Source organism: Quercus suber, unplaced genomic scaffold (genome assembly GCF_002906115.3).
Source record: "Quercus suber isolate HL8 unplaced genomic scaffold, Cork oak 2.0 scaffold_1031, whole genome shotgun sequence".
NCBI lineage: Eukaryota > Viridiplantae > Streptophyta > Magnoliopsida > Fagales > Fagaceae > Quercus > Quercus suber.
In genome coordinates this window covers 47308-55323 of record NW_027070442.1, presented here as the reverse complement: position 1 = coordinate 55323, position 8016 = coordinate 47308, and the positions used below count along the sequence as shown (strand labels likewise).

General features: G+C 35.1%; 1 long non-coding RNA gene across 1 annotated transcript; it reads right to left on the bottom strand.

The window, feature by feature from the left end:
* Nucleotides 1-810: 810 nt before the first annotated feature.
* LOC112038824 (uncharacterized) lies at nt 811-4464 on the bottom strand. The gene is made up of 2 exons (XR_002885885.2): nt 3844-4464; nt 811-1080 (listed from the first exon to the last, which is right to left on the bottom strand). It is a non-coding gene; the product is annotated as an uncharacterized LOC112038824 (long non-coding RNA).
* Between the last annotated feature and the right edge of the window lie 3552 nt (nt 4465-8016).

Below are 8016 nucleotides of genomic sequence, written 5' to 3'. Positions count from 1 at the left end.
ATAAAATTGATTTTTAAAGTTGAATAACAAAATTTACTTGAATGGGAAAGTTAAAGAATGAAATCATAATTTTTAAAGTTGAAGAATGAAATTAATAAACTACATATACAGGGACAAAATGGAAATCGTGACAATTGAACAGGGTCAAAATTATAGATTGGCCTTTCCTTTTTAGAAATACATGTGAAAATTTACAAATTTTCAAAATATTACTTTAATCGTATTCTTAAAAACCTCTCAACATCACCAATTGCTTCTGGAAGAAAAATTGCCATTAAGCCTTAAAATTAAAATTTTGCATATATAATATTTAAGAGAACTCAATATTCCGCATACCAAATACTTGGTATTCTTCTCCTCTCTTCTCATGTGTGTGTTAAAATACTTAGCATTTTCAAAAAAAAAAAAAAAAAAAAAAAAAAATCTGCAAACCAAATGACCTTATAAGGGATATCTTAAGGCACTACAACAAAGGTGACTTTTTCAAGGGTCAAAATCCTTGAAAAATGTATTAAAAAACCTCGAGAAAAATTATTTTAAGAGTCTAATTAACCCTTAATAACTTTCGAAATTTATACCGTTGAAAAAGAAATTTTGAAGGCCTTCTTGGCCATCAAACCAAGTGTTCTATCTTATTTTAAAGGTCAAGAGACCCTTAAATTACCTTATTTACCAAAGGTTAAAAGATTTACATATACAACTCTTGATAAATAAGGTTTTTAAGGATCTCTTGACCTCAAAATAAGATTTTCTTGGAAAAAAAAAAAAAAAAACCACAATCATGCACAAAAACCACATACTACAACCAAATAAATCAAAAGTCCAATGTATACAACCAAATACATCAAAAGTCCAATGTACTATAACCAAATACAAATATAGAAGATAAATCCATTTAGCTGGAGAATTAAATTAATAGTCTTCAAAGCCACAATTCATCGTCCTTATTATAAAAACAAGATATTGCCCCAAGTGATTTGTTAGATTTATGCAAAAATAGCCTTCTCAGCACCGAGCTTTATCCTTTTCCGGACAACATAAACAAATAACCCAACGGTCAAATCAGCTAGAACAAGGCATCTGCAACAATAACAGATAAGTGAGGATCACTCCGTGCATAAAATGAAGTTGACACTTGACAAGGCGCTCCAATCCAAAGGAACATCGAATTCTTACATATTAACATAAATGAAGAAACTTCAATTAACTATTGCAAAACTAACAATTTGCCCAACATATTATTTCAAAGAAACTAACTTATTAAAAAAAAAAAAAAACATACATCACCATATATATATATATATATATATCTATCAAGTAAGTACAATGTATGTAAAATGGTCACAAGACCATCTAAAACCTCACTGCATCTCTCAAAACACTCTCCCCCTAACTAGTCTATCTCTACACTAGCTCTCTTCCTAATAATACGACTACTCTCTCATAATCAAAACTACTTCCCATTTCTGTCACGAGTGACAAAGGGTGAGTTACTGAGAAATAGTCATCTCATCATCGTTAGGAGAGTCAAAAGCATCATCACTCTCATCATCATTATCAGGAGACTCCTTTGTAGGCTCAAGAGAGGGAGAAGGAACAAAACTGCCAAGACGAGACTGTTCGCAAGTGATGCGACCAATCCTGGTGTTCATCTAACACATCTCATTAGAAAGATGGTCAAGACGACTACCAAAATCAGCACTCATGTGCTGAAGCTTGATGATCTAGGATGGCAACGAGAGATGCCTCTACTCTAGAAGAAGAAAAAGATGGAGCTGATGAAAAAGGGCGTCAAGAGGCATAGGCAGCATCCTCCACAGCATGAAAGTCAGCCTCCTCCTGCTGAGCTGGAGTAGGCTCCATACGAGGCCGCTTAGAAGCCAGCTATGCATCACTCCTCCGTATAGACTCCTTTCTGATAGCACCCATGCAAGAGATGAGAGGGGTAGAAGGAATAGGAATGTGCAAGTGTGTGAGGATGCGTGTGATAGCTGAAGGAAAAATTAGTTTATCACATATAGTTGTGTCTTGATAGATATCTATCTCATGTGTGAAGGAAAGTCTATAGAGAGACCCTCTAAGAGAGAGAAAAGAAAATGAGCACGAGCCTCAGTGATAGTGTTATACTGAGACCGTGGAGTGAGAACAAAGGTCATCACCATATTAAGGATCCTTGGACCCTTAGCAAAGTCATGTGTGGTGAAGTTTTGAAGTCCACCCCACACCATGGCCATTTCACAGAAACGTATGGCCAACTAGTCTTGAGAGATAGAGCGGAGACAAGGATGACTAGGATAGTCCGGACGAACTACTCTAGGGACATAGGCTCCGAGCTAACTATGATACTTGTTCCTCTAAATATCGTAGTAAAGTGAGAAACAGAGGTATCAATAGCGTGTATGTTGGAGTAGAACTCTTGTATAAACATGTTGGGACACCTCGAAGGTTTCTCATAAAGAGATTTCCAGCCCTGAGAGCTAAATGCTCTAGGTAGAGGAGTGTCTGGAAAATCAGATAAAATGGTGTTCTGAGTGAATCACCCTTTCACTAAAGTTCTCATCAAAATCCTTTTGGGATTTTGAATCATAGAACCGATCTCCAGTAGGAAGAGAGGGAAGAGAAGAAGAACCATGACATCGGGTTCTTAGAAGGAACAAACTTTTTGGGTGCCATAGTTTTAAAGAAGGAAAGAGAAACAAAACAGAAGAGATGCTTAGGAAAGAAGAAAAAGAAAAAGAGCAATGCATGAATATGTTACATGCAAAAATAAAAGCATCATGAGCAAAAATGAGAAACAGTATTGCTAAAAAACTAGAATAACGAACTCTATATCCCTCATAAAAGGATGGTGGGTGGAAGAAACAGAGAGATATATACCTCAATGACAAATATAATCACAATTTTATCTTCACTTCTATCAGGTAAGGTAACAACAACCAAAAGATGTCAAACTCAGAATTGTAATAACCACAAATTGGGATGAATTTATTTTTATGAGTAACTGTAATTGTAACAACAACCACAAATTCAAATTCATTGAAGAAGAAACTTCATCTACAGAATGCGTTAATTGTTTCGCAATCTCAACAATGGAACTTACATGGTCAATTTATCTAGAGAAACCTCATCAACCAATTCATCTAAAGAAACCTCAGTTCATGGTTTCATATAGATTACATATTTACATCTTATCAAAGAAAAGAAAAACAACATCTCGAAAAACTATAGGACACCCTAAACAGACTAAATTTCAAAAAATTATGATTGCATTGCACAAAATTAAATATTATGGAATGTAGCCAGTTATCATAACTCCACAATAAGTCAATCACCAGGAAAAAAAAAAACCCTAACACCACTAAAACAGAAACTTGGTTTGCAAAATTCATCATCCAACCTCAGAAACAAAAACAAGAACACATTGATTATAGGAATTAACTTATTCATTTAAGAAATATGATTACATTACTAATAAACCTCCGAAAATTAACCTACAAGAATCTAACAGAAAAATATTAATTCAACACCAAAAAATTATTAAAAAGAGAGATAGAAAAGGGACAAACCTAAGACAGAGTGCAATACGTGATCACTCTGGAATAAAAAACCTAACAAAATGAAACAATAATTTTGCACTTGAACCCTAAATCAAACACCAAAGCCTATATTCACCAAAATTGAACCCTAAATCACACACCAAAACCAAACCCTAATTGCCACATTCAATCAATAAAATCAAAGACAACAACAAAACCAATACATGATAGTCAATCAATACGATTGTGTTGCGTAAATCATGATACAAATTTAACGAATAATGAGTAAATTTTTTTAAAAAAATACCATCAAAATATTTGTTGGAGGAAGTGAGAAAGAGTACTGCAATTCTCATCGATGCCGCTAACCTCGCCGGAATATTCCTTCTTCCGATCAAATATTCCAGCACACTCTGATTCATCTTAGCACACCAAAATTTTTGCAGAGAAAATGCTAGAGAGAGTGATTGCTAGAGAGATAGAGAGCGATCGCTATAGAGGGAGAAAGAGCAATCGAATGAAAAAGAAATTAAAGAGACTAAATTCGACTAAGAAAGGAAGAGCCTAAATACTTTGATATCTTAGAAGTTTGAACGAAATAGAGAGGCTTTCGTTTTCCAATCTTGTTTCAAGGGATATATTTGAAAAATCTTTAAAAAGTTTAGAGCGAAAACTAGCGGGTGTGCTCGCTCTATTTTCCAATACTTATTTCAATGTTGAGAAACTTATTTCAAGAGTTGTGTTATCTTATTTCAAACGTTCTCAATAAGTATAGTAATAGTCACCCAAATGTGTTACATTAGTGTTTGTTTGGACAAACATTAGTGAATCCTTGAAAAAAAAGGGTCAAAACAATTTAAGTTTCTTGTAGTGAGGTATGTTTTTGGGGTCAATGATCCTAAGGCCTATTTTGAAATTTATTGTACATCTAAGTATGTGTTAAGGGTTAGGGATCCTAAACTTTATTTTGAACTCTATTGCGTATTTAGTGGTTTTTTTAATTACAAGAAATTTAGTAGCACAGATTTTTTATACAAGTTTTTTCTTAACAATTGACTTGGTTTGTTGTTATTAATATTGGTGTCAATGTTAGATCTATGTCAAAGTGATATCGATCCAATCAAAACATATAACCTTAGTAAGTTGTAAAAAAGCTTATGAAGAATTGTATTCCTATTTTTTTTTTTAATAATTTTTTTTCGAGAAAAAGGTAAGCGTAGTTTTATTAATGAATCAAATCCAATTGGAGTACATCATCCAAATCATTAGGTAGTTCTTCCACCCAAACATCAATATCAGTAGATGAAATTGCTTTGTCTCGTGAGGGCATAGGCAAGCTTATTACCCCCCGTCCCCCTCTTTACATGTTGAAAACTAGTCCTATGCAAAATGGAACAGACATAATGAATCTCCTTTATCACATGGCCATACAGTGTAAGGTTCACCCCTCAGTTGTTAATAGCCTGAACAACCCGTTTGCTATCCCCTTCAAAGATGACATTGAAAAGGATCAATTCCTTGGCAAACAAAACTACCCGACTACACACTATGACCTCAGAAGCATCCACCGAGTGAGGCATGTGAATCTTCTGGCTAAGAGTAGCAATCACACTTCCATCACAGTCTCGGACCACAACTCCAATCCCATCTAATCCCATGTTACCAAAAAAAGATGCATCAAAGTTAGCTTTGTACAAACCCAATGGAGGAGGTTGCCAGTGAATCGAGTCTGCTCTTCCACTCATCTTAGGATGCTGTTTGTAATTGTCAAAGTATTTTGAATCCAATTCCTTTGCCCACTTGCTAACTTCAGAAATAGGCCATGATGGTTACTTCTCTCTAATTTTGTTTCGCCTTTGCCATAAACTCCAAGCTATACTAGAGAACTAGGTAACATGTAACACTGAACCTCTGCCTAAAACAACTTCAAACAAGTCCATGAATGACCTGAACTGTGTTTTGTACAGCAGAGCAAAACTGATTTCAAACTTCTACACTAACTTAACTTGATCACACAACCCTAAGGCATGCAGATTTGTTTCCTGATACTCATCACAGCCCCTTCCATATCGGTGAGGCTTCTAGAGGAGTTGAGGATGAAGCTATTCCAGCCGGACAAGACTCTGATGCAAGCATTCTATATGCACTACGTACATAATAAACCTCATTCGAAGTGAAAGGCCAAACATAGGCATTTTCCTGGCCTATTTTGCTAACATGGATTCATTTAATCTCTTCGGCCTCCCACTGAAGGAAGGTATGATCAATTAGATCCACATTCCAAGTTTATGAATTGGGAAGGAAGAGCTCACTAACTCGAGTAATAGTAGAATCCAATCTTGGGGATATGATCTTGCTGTTAACAGGATCTAGTAGCCACCTTTGTTCCCAAACATTTATTGACTATCTATCTCCTACCCTCCAAATGGCTCCTCTCCAGATTACCTCCCTAGCTTGCAAAATGCTTCTCCAAGCATACGAGCATTTTGAGGGAACAACATCATCAAGAATACTTCCTGTTGGGAAGAATTTGGCTTTGAACACCCTATATAAAAGAATATTCGTTTGGTGAAGGAGCCTCCAAACTTGCTTGGCCAATAAAGCACTATTGAACTGCTGAAAGTCTCTAAACCCTATACCACCCACAAATTTAGAGGAGTAAAGTGAACTCCACTTCACCTAATGGATCTTCTTTGTTTCACCTTGGCCCCACTAGAATTTTCTGAAAATTGCTTCGATGTCCTTGCATAATCCAATAGGTAACTTGAATACACTCATGGAGTAGGCCGGTATAGATTGGATTACTACTTTGATTATGACCTCCTTGCCTACCTGAGAGAGCAATTTCTCCTTCCAACCTTTCATTTGGGCCCACACTTGCTCTTTAATTTGAGTGAAATATACCTTTTTTTTTTAATTTTTTTTTATTTAATTTCTCCCAACAATAGAAGGTAAGCCCAAGTACTTTTCCTAGTGTTGAATAAGCGGAACCCCCAGAGACTGTTTTATAGCGTCCTGTGACTAATCATCAGTATTTTTGCTAAAGAACAAAGTCATCTTGTCCTTGTTGACCATCTGACCTGATGCTATTTCATAGGTAGCCAACAACTCTTGAATCTTCTCACATTCAGCCAAAGAAGATCTACAAAATAATAGGCAATCATTGGTAAAGAATAGGTGGGCGATCTTTGGGACATGTCTACATAAGGAGAACCCCTGAATATCGCCAGCCTCAATAGCTTGTCTGAAAATGGCATTCACCCTTTAGCCTAGAAAAGGAATAGGTAAGAGGAGAGTGGATCCCCTTGTTTGATACCTCTCGTCGGATAAATCATACCCTTTGGCTCCCCATTCACCAAGACAGAATATGATACCATAGTAACACACTTCATGATTAAAGAAACCCATGAACACTGGAAGCCTAGTTTCAGAAGAATTTTCTCCAAGAAAATCCATTCCACCCGGTCGTAAACTTTGCTCATATCGAGATTTAGGGCCATAAAGCTTTTCTTGCCAAAACAGGTTGGTCTTTATATGATGTAGCGACTCAAATGCTATCAATACAATATTCGTGATCAACTTGTCAGTTGTAAAAGCACTTTTTGTTTATGAAATAATAGAGTTAATTAGAGGTTTGAGCCTATAGCAGTCACCTTACTTATGATCTTATAAATCACATTACATAGATTGATAGGTTTGAATTCATACACTCTTTTAGGATTTTTAACCTTTGGGATTAAAGTTATAAAAGTGTGATTGATAGATTTTAGAAAGGAACTAGAATTCAAACTATATAAAATAGCTTCAGTGGCATCCATACCTATGTTTGGCCAGTAGGTCTGAAAGAACAAAATTTTCGCATAGTTTCAAACTTTCACTTATTATTATTTTTTTCTTTTTTGGATAAAGTAAGTAGCTTTATCCAAAAAAGAAAAAAATAATAAGTGAAAGTTTGAAGCTATACGCACATTTTGACCCACAATTGATTCCATAAACAATTAATTTATGAGCCTTGAGCTATAACTCTAATTATCATCAAGAAACTTTCTTAGCCTAGCCTCACAGATGATAACTTTCTTAGCCTAGCCTCACAGAGAAAGTTTCTTGATGATAATTAGAGTTATAGCTCAAGGCTCATAAATTAATTGTTTATGGAATCAATTGTGGGTCAAAATGAGCGCATAGCTTCAAACTTTCAATTATTAATTACTTTATCCAAAAAAGAAAACAATAATAATAATTGAAAGTACGAAATTATGTGCTAATTTTGACCCATAATTGATTCCATAAACAATTAATTTATGAGCCTTGAGGTATAACTCTTATTATCATCAAGAAACTTTCTTAGCCTAGCCTCTGTGTGGATTTCATAAAGAATGGACAAACACTGAAAATTGGTTAAGAATGGACAACAATTTTTATCCGCTATTATTATTTTTGAAGCTGATGTCTCTCAATTTTCTAATACCCAAATAAAAAA